The sequence below is a fragment of the Telopea speciosissima genome, chromosome 4, assembly GCF_018873765.1.
Source record: "Telopea speciosissima isolate NSW1024214 ecotype Mountain lineage chromosome 4, Tspe_v1, whole genome shotgun sequence".
Taxonomy (NCBI): domain Eukaryota; kingdom Viridiplantae; phylum Streptophyta; class Magnoliopsida; order Proteales; family Proteaceae; genus Telopea; species Telopea speciosissima.
Window position 1 is genome coordinate 71,192,621 of NC_057919.1, and position 18,658 is coordinate 71,211,278.

General features: G+C 42.0%; 1 protein-coding gene across 4 annotated transcripts in view; it reads left to right on the top strand.

The window, feature by feature from the left end:
• Positions 1-18,658, top strand: part of LOC122659695 (SWI/SNF-related matrix-associated actin-dependent regulator of chromatin subfamily A-like protein 1) — a 152,594-nt gene that overhangs the window by 92,247 nt on the left and 41,689 nt on the right. The window lies entirely within an intron of this gene.

Genomic DNA, 18,658 nt, shown 5'->3' on the forward strand with positions numbered 1-18,658 from the left:
CTGAATGCCTAGGCGACACCTTGACAACTATTTTTGGAAATACAGTCCAAGTAGCTCTCAACTGTGTGTGCATTAATGAACATTAGAAAGATCAATCCTGGGAGTATGAGTGGACAACTTTGTAACATAAGGGAGACATGTAAGCAGCATATTCTCTCTTTTTTTTTTATAAAAAAAGGGTAACATACTTATTCAGAAGGCCAAAAGCAGAGAGGTACAATGGGAACAAGAGAGAGCCAACTTCTGACCGAAACCCCAAAAATAAAGCAACCTAATAAATGTCCTACTATGTTAGGGCAGTGCCCCCCATGTGTACTTGTTATCACATCTCTTGCAAGGCAATCTGCCATCATGTTGGGATTTCTAGGAGCTGTATATAACAAGTTGTTCTCATGACGAGCCAGGGATGTCACCTCCCAACTGAAATGCATGATCTCCGTGAGCAGGAGGCTGGGCCTTGTATTCTGCCAGTTACTTTCAACTAGCCTCTTGGGGCCTATATGGCAACGATTCTATTCCAAATTAGTAATGCTGAGGCTGAAGTACTTTTTTTGTGTTTCTGTTAATTTGGAATACTTTGAGCCAACAAATGTTGTATGGTAAAACATGAAAAAAGTACTTCTGCCACTAAAAAAAATAGAAACTTGTATGGAATGCATCTTAATGGAAGTATTTCTTTTTTTTTTGGGTGAATAAAACATTCATTACCAAAGAGAAAGAGAAATACAGCAGCCCTCAAATTAGGAGGGAGGGGGAGGAAAGAGAGGAAAATACAAAAAGGCCAAGACTCAGAGAGAGTAGTCAGAGCTTGAAGAGAGATAGAGGTAAGCCCCTAGGATACAACAATGAGTCTGTTCCTTGGGGTATCAATACAAGTGGAGGGGGGAGACGAGCTAAGTTTAGCTTTAATCTCAAAGAAAATGGAATCCCAAATCTGCTGAAGAGAGCGGGATTTGGTTGTCCATTTCCTGAGGTTACGCTGCATCCAAATATGATTGATGACCGCACAAAAAGCCAGCTTTCTAACTGTGTCACAAAGGGTGTGGCCACCATAAATCATGTCAACCCAAACCCATTCTCTGTCAAAAGGAAGAATCCTATGGTTTCTTGGCCAGCATTTAGCGAGGATGCCTTTCCATATAGAGGTAGAGAAAGGACAAGCAAAGAAGAGATGATTGAGTCCTCGACCGCATTCCAACAAAGAACACAGCTTGGGGAGACCGCAATGTGCCGGTGCTGAAGAAAGGCTTGCGTTGGAAGACAATCTGTAAAAACTCTCCAAGTTGTAAAGCAATGGCTGGGGATGTGGAGCTTGAACCAGACCAGCTTCCTCCAAGGGGCCAGAGGGTTGCGAGAGCGAATATGATCCCAAGCGGCTTTGGAACTAAAGGAGCTTGAGCCCGAAGAGTTCAGCAGCCAAGTAACACAATCACCTCTATTATGGGGTCTCCTAGGGATAGAAGGCAAAATATTCCAAATGTTGTTGAGCGCAGGGCTGGAGGAGTGCGGCGGACACCAGGCAGTCGGATCAAGAATATCAGCCACCAAAGAAGTACGAGAGAGACCAGCGCCATAGATAGTTGTTGAGCTGACTTGATGAAGAAGAATTCCCAAAGGGTGCCAGTGATCAAGCCAAAGCAAGGTGGAAGCACCATCACCAATGCAAGATTGGATAGCTCCTTGAATAGAAGAGCGATTAGATAAGATCTTGCGCCAAACCCAAGAAGCATCAGAAGAGGCTGAGACTGTCCAAATTGAATCGGATCGGAGAAGGCCTGAGTAAATCCAATCCACCCAAATGCTCCTTTGTCTAGAAGCAATCTTTCATATCAGCTGGATTATGCCAGCAGTGTTCACCTCCTTTATCCTTCTGATGCCCAAACCTCCTTCTTCCAGCAGAAGACAGACTGATGCCCAAGTAATGGACCGGAAAAATCTTGTAGAGTTAGAACCTTTCCAAAGGAAGGAAGACATAAGGGATTCCAAAGACTTGATGGTGGAGTGAGGAAGCCCGTAGATCCCAAACCAATAAATGTAGCAAGATTGCAAAACTGATTTGATGAGAACCAGTCGCCCCGCGAATGAAAGAAGTTTGCCTTTCCAAAGTTGAAGTCTTTTCCTGATGAGATCAAGCATTAGAGTGCAGTGATGAGCAGAGAGCCTGGCTGGAATCAAAGGCAAACCCAAATATTTGACCGGAAGTTTACCAATAGGGAACCCACATTTTAATTGTAAAGCCTCTTTTTCCAAATCAGAGACTCCTACAAGGAAGAGGTGGGACTTCGTTGGGTTGATCTGGAGGCCCGAAAGGTCTTGGAAAAACTGAAGGCAATGCATAATAGCCTCGAAAGAGTTGATGGAGGCTTTGGAGAAAATCATAAGGTCGTCAGCGAATGCCAAATGGGAGAGCTTGAGGGCTCTGCACTTGGGGATAAGAGAAATGAGATGCTGATCCGTGCAGATTTTGATATCGCGAGATAAGACTTCGAGAGCCAAGGTGAAGATGTAGGGAGAAAGGGGGCAGCTTTGGCGAATTCCCACCGAAGAATCAAAGTAACCAGCTGGGCTGCCATTGACAAGAACAAAGAACTGAGGCGAAGAAATGCAGCAATGGATCCAATGGATGAAGGGAGGAAGGAAACCCATCTTGACCAGCACCTTGTCAATAAAATCCCAACGTAATGAGTCAAAAGCTTTGTGGATGTCAATCTTTATAAGGGCAACATGGGAGTGGTTCTATTCTTTCAAAGCCTCGAACAATCTCATTGCACAGCAAAATGTTGTTAGTGATATTTCTACCTGGAATGAAGGCCTATTGGTTTTCACTGACAAGGAGATCCACAACAGTCTTGATTCTAAAAGCAAGGATTTTGGCAATAAATTTGTATAGCAGGTTGCAAAGAGCAATAGGCCTGAAGTCTGACATTGCTGAGGGGCCCTCCATCTTAGGAATGAGGCAGAGGAAGGTGCGGTTAACTCCTTTGATTTGACTCGGGTTGAGGAAGAAACTTCTAATAGCCTTAATGAGGTCTTCCTTGATGATATCCCAAGAAGATAAAAAGAAGCCCATGCTGAATCCATCCGGCCCAGGTGCCCCATTCAATTTGAGAGAGTGAATAGATGTAACAATTTCTGCCTCATTTGGAACAGACCGAAGGGACTCAAGAAGCTCAGTTGGGATGAATTTGTTGAGCAAATTGTTTGGAATTTGACCTTGATCAACCGATTGACCGCTGAAGAGGTTCTTGAAGTAGTTCACAGCTGTATCCTTAATGTCTTTAACTCTAGAAAGAGGAGAACCATCGGGAGCCACCAAATGTAAGATCGAGTTGTGATTGGTTCTAGCTTTCAAAGAGCGATGAAAATAAGCTGAATTAGAGTCGCCCAACTCCAGCCACTTGATCCTAGACTTCTGTCTTAGAAAACTTTCCTCTTGGGAAAGGAGCATGGAGAGCTCGATGGAAGTAGCTTTCTCTTCTTCAGCCAAAGGAACATTAAGACTGTTAGTTTGGAGCTGCAGCTGAATGATAGAGAGCTTGTCCTTACAATCCGAAACAAGTTGGGAAATATTTCCTATTTCTTGTAAGCAAGTTAGTTGAATGGTTCAACTGGATACGTGTCAATTACATAAAAGTACATAATTAAAATAAGCCAATAATTGGATGGAGAGAAATCTTAGAAGATGGACCTTCAATTCTCGTTCTTTCAACAAGATTTGGAAAGCCATCTTCTTTGATGTCAGGTCCAAGCTACACTTTCTTCGCCATAGTTCTCTTGTGGACTCTCCCAGGAACAGACATATTGTTACTTCCTGAGGATTAGATGTTTCCTTTTCTTAGCCTCCTAGCCCACCCCTTTAGAGCTTGTAGGGCTGGAGTCTTTGTATAGCTTCCCCCCCCTTCCTTTTCCCCGTGTATTCTCCCCCCCTTTTCTCTTTCCTCGTTTTGGTAATATATTTTCTGCCCCTTTTCTCTTTCCTCGTTTTGGTAATATATTCTTCTTCTTTAAAAAAATCCAATAATTACAAAAAAAGTACATAATTCATCGTTTTAATACTGATCACATTCTTAAACTTCATATTCCCCCAAAAGAGAAAAAGTTTAACCACGCAAAAATAGGTAAATTACAGCGATAGATGTGATCAGAAGCCATATCAATCTGAATGTTGTAGTATCAAACACGAGATATTATGGTCAGTTGCCTCTAAGAGGCTGATAATGAACGCTATTCTGAAGAGCACTATCACGAACTCGATGATTAATAAACTCATTGGGCTTGTGTTTGTCTACCGACATGAACGATTTTGGATGATCTTCATTTGCAGGGCATTTATAAAACCACCGCCCGTAGCTGCGGTCTATATGGGACACTTTCAAAATCATCTGGCCTTGTCCATATAGGTCTTGCATTTTTCATTGTTCTGCAACATTACTAAAGATATAAATATGAATAATTAAGAGATGTCCAAAATATCTGTGGAATTCCATGAATACTGGCTTGATCAATGTGATCATAGCCCGACCTTTATTTATAATATTGAAAATATATGACAAAACTATAACTAAGCAATGTGGGACTAAAACCCACATACAAGAATACCCCCACGGATAGATTTACTCTTGGACCCATATTACAACACTCCCCCTCAAGTTGGTGCATACATATCAAACATGCCCAACTTGCTAATAATAAGAAAAAACAATTTTGTACTGATTCCTTTGGTGAGGATATCAGCCAACTGTTCACTAGACTAAATAAATGGAATACAAATATTTCCTTGTTCCAGCTTCTCTTTGATGAAGTGCCGGTCAATCTCAACATGTTTGGTCCGATCATGCTGGGCCAGGTTGTGAGCAATGTTGATTGCTGATTTGCTGTCATAGTAGAGTCGCATAGGAAGATCAACACTCATCCCCAAATCTTGAAGAAGCCCTTTGAGCTAAAGAAGCTCACAAATACCCTGTGCCATAGCTCGGAATTCAGCTTCAGCACTAGATCGAGCCACAACAGCTTGTTTTTTACTTCTCCAAGTAGGTAGGTTACCTCCAACAAATGTGCAATATCCAGATGTGGACTTCCTATCATAAGGACTGCCAGCCCAATCTGCATCAGTGTACGCTTCTATCCGGAGATGGCTGTGTGGAGAAAACAATACTCCTTTCCCCGGAGTTGACTTGAGGTAACGGAGAATTCTGTATGCTGCTTCCAAGTGAGAAGAGTGAGGATCATGCATGTATTGGCTGACAAGGCTTACAGCAAATGTGATGTCTGGCCAGGTATGTGGGAGGTAAATCAATCGACCCACTAATCTCTGATAGCTGCCTTTGTCCACTGGCTCACCTTCTTTACTCTTTAAATGTGTGTTGAGCTCCAGAGGGGTGTCTGTTGGTTTACACCCAAGCATCCCTGTTTCTTTCAATAAATCCAAGGTATATTTCCTTTGAGAGAGAGATATGCCCTTAGCTGAATAGGCAACCTCAATTTGCCCAAATCTTTGACTTCAAACTCCGTGCTCAAATAAGCTTTCAGCTTCTGAATCTCATGTGCATCATTGCCTGTAATTGCTATGTCATCAACATAGATAATCAAAAGGGTAACTTGCTGTCCCACTCTCTTAACAAACAATGTGTGGTCTGCATTACTCTGCTTATACCCATATACGATCATAGCCTTGTGGAATTGGCCAAACCAAGCCCTTGGGGACTACTGCAGACCATACAGGGCCTTCTTTAACTTGCACACTTTCCCCCGAGTCTCTGAAGAGGTAAAACCCAGGGGTACCTCCATGTAGACATCTTCTTCCAAGTCTCCATGTAGGAAGGCATTCTTCACATCAAGTTGTTGGAGTTCCCATCCTTGATTTACAGCAGAAGAAATGATGACCTGTACAATATTCATCTTCGCTACAGGAGCAAAAGTCTCTTGATAATCGATTCCTTGGGTTTGAGTGAACCCTTTGGCGACCAATCTTGCCTTGTATCTCTCTACAGAACCATCAGCCTTGTGCTTCACAACAAAGACCCATTTACAACCAACAGGCCTCTTCCCATGTGGAGAACTTACCAAATCCCAGGTCTGATTTTTCGCAAGGGCAAGCATTTCTTCATTCATTGCCTCCTTCGGCGATTGCTTCCTGCCAAGTATTAGGTATAGAGACAAAGGACAAAGAGGATATGAAAGCATGAAAGGTAGGAGTTAGAGAGTTGTAGGACTCAAAGTTTGAGATAGGATGCTGAGTGCAACTTCTTTTTTGTTTGCGAACAACAATGGGTAAATAACAACAATGGGTAAATCAAGACTAGGATCAAGAGGGGGCTTACCCGAAGTATGACTAGGAGCAAGATTTGGAGTACAAACAGATGCCGATTGCGTAGGTGGTGCAGCAGTGGTGGTTTCTTTCTCTTTGTACCGAGGACCTTCTGTAGGGAAATCAGTTCCCCGAGTGTATTTCTGCTTCGCAAGTCTCTCCCCCTGCACCTGTTGCTCAATCTGTCCCACTTCCTGTTCTCGACTTGTAACTCCATCCTCTAGTTCAATAGAAACATCTTCAATGGTTGGTATCTCAACATCTAAAGGAGCAATCAGTGGGACCTCTTCATTACTTTGAGTCTCCCCCTGCAGAGGTACCAGCGGTGGAAAGTAAGCCTCCGACTCCCGAAAGACAACATCCATGGTGACCAACACCTTTCTGGTAGGAGGATGGTAACATTTATAGCCCTTCTGAGTCGGTGAGTAACCAAGAAAAATGTACCGTAATCCTCTGAGATCAAGCTTACCATGGACGTGGTGATTTCGTGCAAACACAACACAGTCAAACACTCTTGGAGGCACCACAAAGGTGGATTTGCCAACCAACATATCCAAGGGATAGCGGCCACCCAAGACATGAGATGGAAGTCGATTGATGAGGTAAGTAGCTGTAAGCACCGCATCACCCCAGAAGCGAGGAGGGATAGACATGGTGAACATAAGGGAACGAGCTACCTCCGGTAGATGTCTGTTCTTGCATTTAGCCACTCCATTTTGAGCCGGAGTGTCAACACAAGAAGTCTGGTGTATGATCCCATGGCTGTCCAAATAGGAACGGAAAGTACCATCCATATATTCCTTGCCATTATCTGAGCGAAGAATCTGCAGCTTGGCATCAGACTACGTCTGGACCATTTTGTGGAATAACATAAAACAGTTGAACACATCACTCTTGCTATGCATCAAATATGCCCAAGTCGTCCGGCTAAAACAATTGATAAATGTGACAAACCATCGAAACCCAGAGGTAGAAACACAACGGGCATGACCCAAAAAATCAGAATGAATTAAACCAAAAAGACTTAAACTTCTGTTATCTGAAATAGGAAAAATACTCCGAGTTTGCTTTGCCAAAGTGCAAGCATCACAAGAAAAATTGTGTTTATTACATTGTTTCACCAGACTAAGAAATAAAGCAGATAAAACCCCAATCGGGGGATGGCCCAAACGACGATGCCAATTATTCAACTCAAGCAATGCAGAATCAAAAGAAGAAGATGCTGGCTGTGATGTCAATGCTGTCCGGGAACTTTCAAGCACGTACAGACCACCAACCACCTTACCACATGCAATCGTATTGTCCGTTTCCAAATCCTAAAATAAACAATGAGTTGGAAAAAATATTACTTTGCAGTTTAAATCCTTAGTTAGACTACTTATGGACAGAAAGTTAGTAGTAAACTTAGGAACATGTGAAACAGAGGAAAGAGTGAGAGAGGAGGTGCATTGAACGGATCCCTTCCCAAAAATAGAAGAAAGAGACCCATCAGCAACCCGAACCTTTGACTGGCATGAAAGAGGATTATATGTGGTAAAAATAGAGGAAGAACCTGTTATATGGTCGGTTACCCCTGAGTCAGTAACCCAAGAGTCAAGCATGACCGAGGTGCAATTCCCACCAAAAGAAATACCTATGAAAGAAGGTGCATTGGAAGGAGTAGGTAGAGACAAAGCCGAAGCCGCCATGGAAGGAGATACAGATGCCGAAGAAGATGTGTCCCAGCGATTCATCATATCCTGCAGATTTTTCAACTCAGCCATCACAGAGGAAAGAGACTGTTCAGATGGATCTTCAGTAGCAGCCTGATTAGCACGAGAGGAACTGGGCCGATTGGAACCCCCCTTTCTACGCCCACGAGTATCCGCAGGATGACCATGAAGCTTCCAACATCGGTCCTTGTTGTGCCAGTCCTTCCCACAATGATTGCATTTAATAGGCGGGCGATCACTAGTTGGCCGATCAGTAGGAGGACGAGAGGAATTTCCACGGGAAGATTGAGAACCAGAAACAAGGGCTGATCATTCCTGAGTGATAGGATGAACCATGGTAGTGCGCCTTATGTCCTCAGCCGAAAGTATGGAGTAGGCCTGCTCCAAAGAGGGAAGAGGATCCCGATTTAAAATATTGGACCTGATATTATCAAATTCAATGTTTAGGCCGCCAAAAATCAAACAGCCGTAAACCATCCTCCCACTTCCCGAAGGTCAGAGTGTCAACATCCGTGGTAGCCTTAAATGTGCCCAAAAATCCAATTCCCGCCAGAGTGCACATGGTATTGTAATATTGGGGACGATACAACTCCACCGCTGGTAGTATGGAGCTTCTGACGGAGTTCATAGCATTGGGTTGCATTCCCAACCTGAGAGTATGTGTCATGAGCCGTCTTCCAAATTTTTGCAGCGGTGTCAAGGAGCAGATGACGACCAACAATGGTCTGGTCCATGGAATTAACCAAATAGGACATCACCAAAAAATTGAAATTCATCCATCGATCCTGAGCCGATCCAGCCTCTGTAGGCCTGACCTTAGTGCCCGTGATATAACTAGAGAGCCCACGGGAACCAATAGCAAATAAACAGGAACGAGACCACAGAAGATAATTGCTGCCATTCAACTTTATGGGATTCACCGGAAAGGGAACAAAGTCCCGCTGGTTTGAATCTTCAGAACCAGTCGAAGCAGTCGTGATCTCAGACTCGTCAGGCATGGTGGCTGGAGATAAATTGGTAAAGACAAATCCTAAAAAAAAATCAGAATATCTATAGGGGAAAAAACAAACCCTTAGTGGGAGTCAACTCACCACCAAGGGATGAAAAAAAAATTCGAACAAGGTGGAAGGCCCCCTAGGTGTGTAGAGGTGGCAGAAAAAGAAGGGAGGGACCTGCGGAGGTGGCGGGATGAAGGGAGAGGGCCTGCGGTGGTCGGCAGTAGCTAGTGGAGGCGGTGGCTAGCGGAAGTGGTGAAGGGCTGGTGGTAGGTGGCGGAAGTGGTGAAGGGGTGGTTTGTGGTTGGCGGAAGTGGTGGAGGGGCTGGCGGTGGGTGGTTTTAGGGCAGAATGACGAAGAAGAAAAAGAAGAAGAGAGAAAAAATCGAAAAAATTTTACTTCCCATATCCCCGGAATATTTTTGGCTCTGATACCATGTGGAATTCCGTGAATACTGGCTTGATCAATGTGATCATAGCCCAACCTTTATTTATAATATTGAAAACATATGACAAAACTATAACTAAGCAATGTGGGACTAAAACCCACATACAAGAATACCCCCACGGATAGATTTACCCTTGGACCCATATTACAACAATATCACCATACATATCTTGCAAAATATCCAAAAAAATTGTTCGTAAACATCAAATTGTCGGTATAAATTAAGAATCAAATCTGTGTCATGTCACAATGTCTAACCCATTGGTTTGTAATTTTCTTCCTAATCCTATCCATCTCTCTTGCTCTGTCACGTAGGCTGCTATTAAGATGTTCTGCATCTACTGGGGTATCTTTATCATCATTCAATCCCTCTATCATTTCTAGTACACCAAAATGTTCAAATTTTTCGTTATGTTGTTTGTCACGACAACATAGTAGTTGAAGCCCATTTGAGAAGAGAGACTCATATCTCAGTGAATCAATCTAGCTTTATGGCAGGTAGATCCACGACTAAAGCTATCTACTTATTGAGGAGGATCATGGAAAGATATAGAGAAAGCAAGAAGGATCTCCATATGGTCTTTATTGACTTAGAAAAAGCTGATGACCGAGTCCCTAGAGATTTAATCCAGCGTGTCCTAGTGAAGAGAGGAATTTCTAGCAAAGATTTGGATATTATTAAAGATATGTATGAGGGCGTGGTGACTAGTGTGAGATCTGTGGGAAGTCAGGGAAAGGAATTTTCAATTACGATTAGGTTACACAAGGGATCAACCTTAAACCCATATCTATTCGTGCTTATCATGGACGATCTAACGAAGAACATTAAAGATGAGATCCCGTGGTGTATGCTCTTCGCTGATGATATCGTTTTGGTGGATGAGACAAAAGAAGGGATTAACTCCAAGTTAGAGCTTTGGAGGTCAACCTTGGGAACAAGAGGATTTAAGATTAGTAGAACAATCTCCCTTTCGCTCGAGTGTGGCTTTGGCTGATCATGACTTACCCTGGATGCTCGATCTGTGACACTATTGGCAAGCTTGTGTTTTGCGCTTCTCTTTACCACATTTGGATGGAGAGGAACCTTAGGAGATGGACCTCCAAATCTCGCTCTTTTGACTTGATTTGGAAAGCCATCTTCTGGGATGTCTCCACTAAGCTTACTTTTCTTCCTACCAAGGCTGTTTTGGACTCCCCAAGGAACAGGCATATTGTCGTGTCCTGGGGTTTAGATAGTGCTCTCTTAAGATCCCTCTCCCCCACTTAATTGGGCTTGGAATCTGCTCTCCCCCCTCCCCCCCGTGTTCCCCTCTTTGTACATTCCCCTCCCCCTTTTTTTCGGTTCTCTTCTCCTTTTCGCCCCCCTTGGGCTTTGGTAATATAATTTTTTATTCACCAAAAAAAAAGATTAGTAGAACAAAGATGGAGTATATGATGTGTAATTTTAGTCACACCGTGATGGATACTGATATGATGCGAATTGAGGATAGAGAGATACCCCAAATTGACTATTTTAGATATCTTGGGTCAATCATAAGTAAAGAAGGTGGCATAGAGGATGATGTTTCACAGAGAATTAAAGTGGGATGGATGAAGTGGAGAGGTGAGTTTGGAGTGTTGTGTGACCGACGTATTCCTTTAAAGCTTAAAGGAAAGTTCTATAGAACTGTTGTACGACCGGCTATGATGTATGGGGCAGAATGTTGGGCAGTTAAGAAGTGTCATATTAATAAGCTTTGTGTTGTAGAGATGAGGATGTTAAGATGGATGTGTGGAAAAACAAGGAAGGATAAAGTATGGAATGAACGTATTAGTACGGACGTGGGAGTCGCCCCGATCAATGACAAGCTCCAAGAGAGTCGTTTAAGGTGGTATGGTCATATTCAACGGATGCCTAGGGATGCCCCAGTAAGGAGGAGTGTTATGATCCTAATTGAAGGAGCTAAAAAAGCTAGGAGCAGGCCTAAAATGACCATAGGAGAAGTGGTGAGGAAGGACATGCATAGTCTAGGTCTTGTACCAAGTATGACTTCGGATAGGGCCTATTGGAGGGCAAGGATCCATGTTGCAAACCTCATTTAGCTGAGATTCTCTTGTCGTGCTGGGTTGGGCTCCTTCCCTCTTACTATCTTATATCTTTCATATTGCATCTTTCATTTGGAATTCCCCATTTCACATTGTTGCTTTGGGTCCTAAGTGGAAAACAAGGCATCTTGCTCTAAATCCGAAAACTGCTATTTCAATGCCCCAAAACTCTGTTATATGACATTCCTTACCAATGAGTGCTTGGGATTGAATAGTTCAACTGTAGTGGTCCTTGGTGGCAAGGTTTAAAGTACCGGTATCAGGTATCGTATCGGTCGGGCGATTTTAAGAGACGTATTGTATCGTATCGTATCAGAGATACATATTAATCGGTGTAGAAATGCATGAAAAATGATCAAAATACACATGGAAATACACTTTTAGACTAAAAAAACAATAAAAACAAGCAATATATGGCATATATCATGCATATACACTAAGAATTGTGAATAATGTATAACTAGACAAGTGTGGCACTTTGGAATTGTTATAAAAGATGAGATTTCTTACATGCAGAGTCACTCTATTGCCATGAAGAATGTTGGGGTGGATCAAACTCATATCTGTAAGGATCTTCAAGAATAAGAGCAACTAGGATGACGTTGTGTACTAACCGAACATAAGCACAATACTGACCCTTAAGGAAGCCATTTTCGGTTTTGGGTGAAAAATGGTGGATTTGAGTACAAATCTTTGCAAATGTATACAAAGCATGCATCTAATAGTTAGTTGAACATATTCTCCTTGAATCATAGTTAAAAAAAAAAAAAAACAGAACTAAAATGTAAGATTTGAAGCAAAAGATCAAGTTTTTTAAAAAAAACCTACCTTTCCCTTCAAGTGTTGAGTATGTCTTGTATTCCAAGGATTCGAGTGCGATGTGGAACCGATCCGACCCGACCCGACCCGACCCGACATATTTTGTGGTGCGACCCAAAGGGAGAAAAAGTTGAGATTTAGTTCGTGACATATTTCGTGGTGTAAAATGAGAAAAAGGCATGTGTATCGATACATATCGATACATTTAAAAACCCAAACAAACAGTAATATTAATATGTATCGAGTGTATCGATACGTATCGTATCGTATCGTATCGTATCGACACGTATCTTCACTCGATACAATACATTTTCTTTTAAAAAGAGATGTATCGGTCAGTATGATATCGATACCGATACGTATCAGCCAATACGATACGATATAGACCGATACTTTAATCCATGCTTGGTTGTCTAAACTTTGGGTCCTAAGTGGAAAACAAAGCATCTTGCTCAAAATCAGAAAACTGCTATTTCAAGGCCCCAATACTGTTCTATGACATTTCGTACCAATGAGTGCTTGTGATTGAATAGTTCAACTATAGTGGTCCTTGGTTGTCTACCACTACCTTTATAATCTTGCAGTTGATAGCATTCTCCCTTAAATGGCGTAAAAAAAATCGGTTGTAGGTGGATAACCGGAGTCCACTATGTAATATTTTCCTTACAGATAATGTTGAAACAATATTCAATCAAAATTTTACTTGCCCCCTAGTACTCAGTATTTGGAAAAAAATACCCTAGCCTCTATTTTTTGGCCTCGAAGCAGAAGACCTCTTCCCTTTGCTAGGGAATATCTTTGGATGGTGAGAGCTTTCTCAGGTGGCACAATCCGTGATACTATTGGTAAGCTTGTGTTTGGGGTTGTTATTTCTCACGTTTGGATGAAGCGGAACCTTCGGAGATGGACCTCCAATTCTCGTTCTATAGACATGATTTGGAAAGCCATCTTTGTTTATGTTAGCTCCAAACTCCATTCGCTCCCTTGTAGATCGCTCCTTGATACCCCAAGGAACAGACGTATTGTTGTATCCTGAGGTTTAGATCATTCTCTTCTTCAGTCTCTTGGCCCGCTTGCTTAAGGCTTGAGGCTTGTTTCCCCCCTCTCTCCCTGTGTATTCTCCCCCCCCCCAGTTTTTTGGGTTTTTGATATTGATATTTATTCATCCAAAAAGAATCTTCAATCAGAAATATTAACAAATTTGTAAATAGTGAAAGTTCAATAATTCTGACTTTGTATTTACCTGGACGAGGAAGAGGAAGTTGTAAAGATGGATCTGCGAGGGCCGCTGCAAAAACTCGACAATCATTGATGGAACCCTCCCAACGAGAATACACAAAAGTGAACTTCATGTCATGTGAACATGTATAGAAGACGTTCTGTATTTTGGTTCCCTTTCTTCCTCTATACTGTATTTGTTTTTCAATAGGCACTAAGGCACTTATATGAGTACCCTATAGCACCGACAAAATCCTAATACATTCATCAAAGATTAACTAATTAAATACAGGCAGGTAAAAGCATGCCAACTATAAAATACTTAACAGTCAGTTTGATCTTACCTTGAAAAAAGGGTATCTATAATCTCAAATCCCATACGAGCAAATGATGGAGGTCTAATATTCTCTTCCCCTAGTTTAAGGAAAGCCTTGAATACTTTATTGAAGTATTTACCAATGGTCTCTGGGGAACATTGAAAATGTTCTGCAATGTCTCTGAATCGATTGTTATGACCAACTATACTAACAAACATTGTTAGTTTCTCGTCTATTCTAACATATCGACTATCTTTCAACCACCCCCATTCTCGCATCAGGGAACAAAGATTGAGGAAGGCATGTCGTTCCATCTTATACTATTCATAACACATATCGACATGTTCGTAAAGGACCACCCAGACCCTATTCAAGGCCTGTCAGTGCACTATCTTGGATAGGTTCTCTAGTATGTAACGAATAGGAATGGAGTAGTAGAAATGTGCAACATGCAATTTCTTCTTCTTGGTTGCAAGGTTCAAAAACTCGTTTCGACTTGGTGTCTCGACCAAGTCAAGATGACTGAGATCTCAACGAGTTATTGTAATTTTTTTTTTTGTTTCGGTTGGCAAATGGCCATAGTTTGCTCTGAAACTTTAAGAGAAGCTTGTTTTAGGCTTAATAAGCATATTTAAACCTTCAAATTGTAAAAGAAGAAAGCACCCAATTTGGTGTTATTTATTTGCACCCTTGATTGGCAGTAAATGTCGAATCCTTAATGTAGTATTTGCCTATTCTACACACTGTTTGAGTGCTATGAGACATAATTGACAGTAAATGTCGAACCCTTAATTTCAACACCGTAAGATCGTAGATTGGCCTCTAGTGTCTTGACATATAAATAATCTGCCCCCATACAACAAGTATTTGTCATAATTTTTTTTTCAAAAAATAGTTTTTGGGAATAGTAACTTTACCTGAAATAGTTGAATGTAGCCAAATCTTCCACAGTAAGCAGCAATCGATCTCTTTGTAGTGATGTGGCAACCCCAAGTAGTATTGAGTGATGATGTGGCAAAAAAATCAAGATCTAAGCTTTTCCCCCCCTTCTCTAGGTCCAAAACCACGAAACTGTCGTGTTTTATTCGAAATGGGTCGAGTTGCTGCCTATTTATAAGGTGGTTTTGTACCATTTCGGCGAGATTTCGTTAATGTACCGAAATCTTGCCGAAAGTTCGGTCGAGTTTCTCGAAATAATGTCAATTTGAGATCTCGTAAAGTCTCGAGCAGCTTGAGAGTCTCGAGTTTTTCGAGATCTCGGTGAGTTTTAGTACTATGCTTTTGGTTCTCTTTCAATATCATTCATATGTGCACTAGATATACAAGTACTATGATCCATTAATGCAACAAAATCCAATTTGTGTCATAAAAAATTACTCAATAAATTAAATAAGCTAAGGGATAGACTATTCATTCATTAATAAAACCTATTAAGCAAGGTTCTAAAACTCGGTCTCGACCAGGTCAAGTTTTTCGAGATCTCAGCAAGAGTATTTTTTTTTTTTTTAATGTTTCAATTGGCATATGGCCATAGTTGGCTCCAAAACTTTAAGGTAAGCTTGTTTTAGGCTTAATAAACATATTTAAAGGTTCAAATTGAAAAAAAAAACACCCAATATGGTGTTTTGGATTTGCACCCTTGGTTGGCAGTAAAGGCCGAACCCTTAATGTAATATTGCCTATTCTACATATTGTTTGAATGATATGAGACATAATTGGCAAGTAAAACAAGTAAATTATGCACATAATATTGAATAATTATTTAAGAAATCGTTAAAGACTTTAAGTTTCTACTACAAACCACAAGATACAATGAAGTGTTCACAATGTATATTACATAGACACCCAACCTAAGTACAATGATTAATACATAAGTCATAGACACCTTACTACCCTAGTCTTCCATGTCTTAACTCCCAAGTCCCAACAATACAATACTATGACTCTATGAGTATTGACTATTGACGAGGTCGAGATTCTCGAAATATTCGAGATTTCACCGAGATTCTTGAAATATTCAAAATCTCGATTGAGTTTTTACATTTTTTTTGTTTCGTATATAACTCGTCTTGAGAAGCTCGAGTTTTCCGAGTTTTCCCCGAGATCTCGGTCAGATTTTGAACTATGCTATTAAGTCTTGAAACCACCCATTTCATTAAAGGTAAAAAAAAAAACTGTAAAATTACAATCATCCAGATAAACCATACAATGAAAAAATCAGAATTATACGAGTACAATCATCCATAAAAGAAACTAAGGGACAGACATATCACTCAAGCTGTCAAGCATATTCTAAAATAGGTTCTTCCGGTATGGAGGGCAGCATATGAATGCCTCTCTCCAATTTGAGTCTACCATAATCCATGACACAACCTTGGTCTATGTATCATCTCCCACATCATTGACACTCTCAAGCACCTCTTTGGCCTTAGAAATGCTGAATGATTGCTCAGGGGTTGATAGCCCAGACACACTACCTTGCCTCTCTAACATTGATCTATTGATATCTTGAATAACCCTGCAGGACATTGTGAATTCAGAGCTTCTACTTCTCCTCCTCTTTGTTTTAGGAGTTCTATCATGCCTGTGGGTTGGAGCTGGTGTGTGGGTTTCAGCTATCTGGAGTGTGACCGAATGGCTTGAGACCCTGAACATCAGTAGAATCATGACCAGAGTCATGGTTATCTTCCTCTTCAGTAGACTTAAATCTTGACAAGGCATTTCTGTGTCCAATGCCTCCATCGCCTATTGCATATGTATCCCCAAATATCATTGCTAGTTCTGGCCATTGTGGAAGACCATACTTCTTGAACTTTAACCAGTAAGGATTTGCCTGGCATAAATAAACACTTAAAATAAAAAACCTGATAGTATTTCGCATCCAACCTTCAGTTATATTAAGCCCAATCATGAACCTCCTGTTTCCAACTGATTTGTAGGTTGACACAAAAGTCATGGACCTCCTTTTTCATCCAACCTTTAAATAGCATTACATGCACCGCTGCAGACTATAAAAGCAAAACTAGATTGCATATAAGATCAATGATATGCATAAATTATTGTTAGAATATATAGGTCAGAATACCGTAGGGGTATTCTGGTCCTTTCCTCATTTTTTTTTTTTTTTTTGTGAATAAAAAATTATATTACCAAACCCCAAGGGGGGCGAAAAGGAGAAGAGAACCGAAAAAAAGGGGGGGGAATGTACAAAGAGGGGAACACGGGGGGGAGGGGGGGAGAGCAGATCCCAGGCCCAATTAAGTGGGGGAGAGGGATCTTAAGAGAGCACTACCTAAACTCCAGGACACAACAATATGCCTGTTCTTTGGGGAGTCCAAAACAGCCTTGGTAGGAAGAAAAGTAAGCTTAGTGGAGACATCCCAGAAGATGGCTTTCCAAATCAAGTCAAAAGAGCGAGATTTGGAGGTCCATCTCCTAAGGTTCCTCTCCATCCAAATGTGGTAAAGAGAAGCGCAAAACACAAGCTTGCCAGGAACCCTGACTAACTTATGCCATAGGACAGTAGGGGCTTGGGTTCTGACTAGATTCCAGGTAGATCTAAAGCTGAAAAGGCCATTAGTGGAGGGGAGCCAGATAACCTTGTCAGCGTGAGCATGGGGGGAGGGAGGAAGGGTAGGGAGGGAATTCCAGATCAAGGAGAGGGCGAGGGGGGTAGGGAGGGGGGGGATCAGGAACCCTGAAAAATGATGGAGGAGAGGGGAGCAGACTTTGGAATGCCGGAGGAATAAATTGTTCTGGCTCCAAAGAAGTTGTAGAGGACACCAAAGGGATGCCAGGGGTCAAGCCAGAGGGAGGTGGAGGATCCATCCATGATGGAGGAGGAGATGGCTCTAAGGGCTAGGGGGCGGAGAAGAAGGATCTTGCGCCAGATCCAAGAAGAATCCGTAGGGACGGATACAGTCCAAATGGAGTCATTCTTGAGGAAGTGGGAGTAGACCCAATGGACCCAAATGGAGTCATGTTTAGAGGAGATTTTCCAAATAAGCTTCAAAATACCCATGGTATGGGAATCACGGATTCGGCGGATGCCCAGACCTCCTTCGGATTTTGGGAGGCAGATGGATTTCCAGCTGAGAGGGTGGAGGAATCTGTGGGATTCTTTTCCTTTCCAGAGGAAAGCACAAAAAAGGGCTTCCATAGCTTTGATGGTGGCTTTGGGAAGGGCAAAGATGCCGCACCAATAGATATAAGAAGATTGAAGCACCGATTTGATGCATTCAAGCCTACCCGCATAGGATAGGAGTCTACCCTTCCAGAGCTGAAGACGCTTGCAAATATTGTCAAGCATGGGAGTGCAATGATGACTAGAGAGCCTAGCAAGGATAAGGGGAAGACCCAGGTATTTCACTGGAAGAGAGCCAAGAGAAAAACCAGTGAGACGGAGGAGGTAGTCTCGGTCAAGGGTCGAGACACCAGAGAGGAAGAGTTTGGATTTAAGGAGATTAATGCGGAGGCCAGAGAGACTCTCGAAGAGGTTAAGGGAAGCCATGATCTCAGAGATGGAAGAGGGGGAAGCTTTGGAGAAGATCATAAGATCGTCAGCAAAGGCCAAATGGGTGAGGTTCAGATGCTTGCATTTGGGAATTAGGAAGCTGAGGTGGAGATCGGTTTTGGCTTGGATGCTCCTGGAAAGGACTTCCAGGGCCAGAGAGAATAGAAAAGGAGAGAGAGGACATCCCTGACGAATACCAACTTTAGATTTGAAAAACCCAGCCGGGGAGCCATTCACAATAACC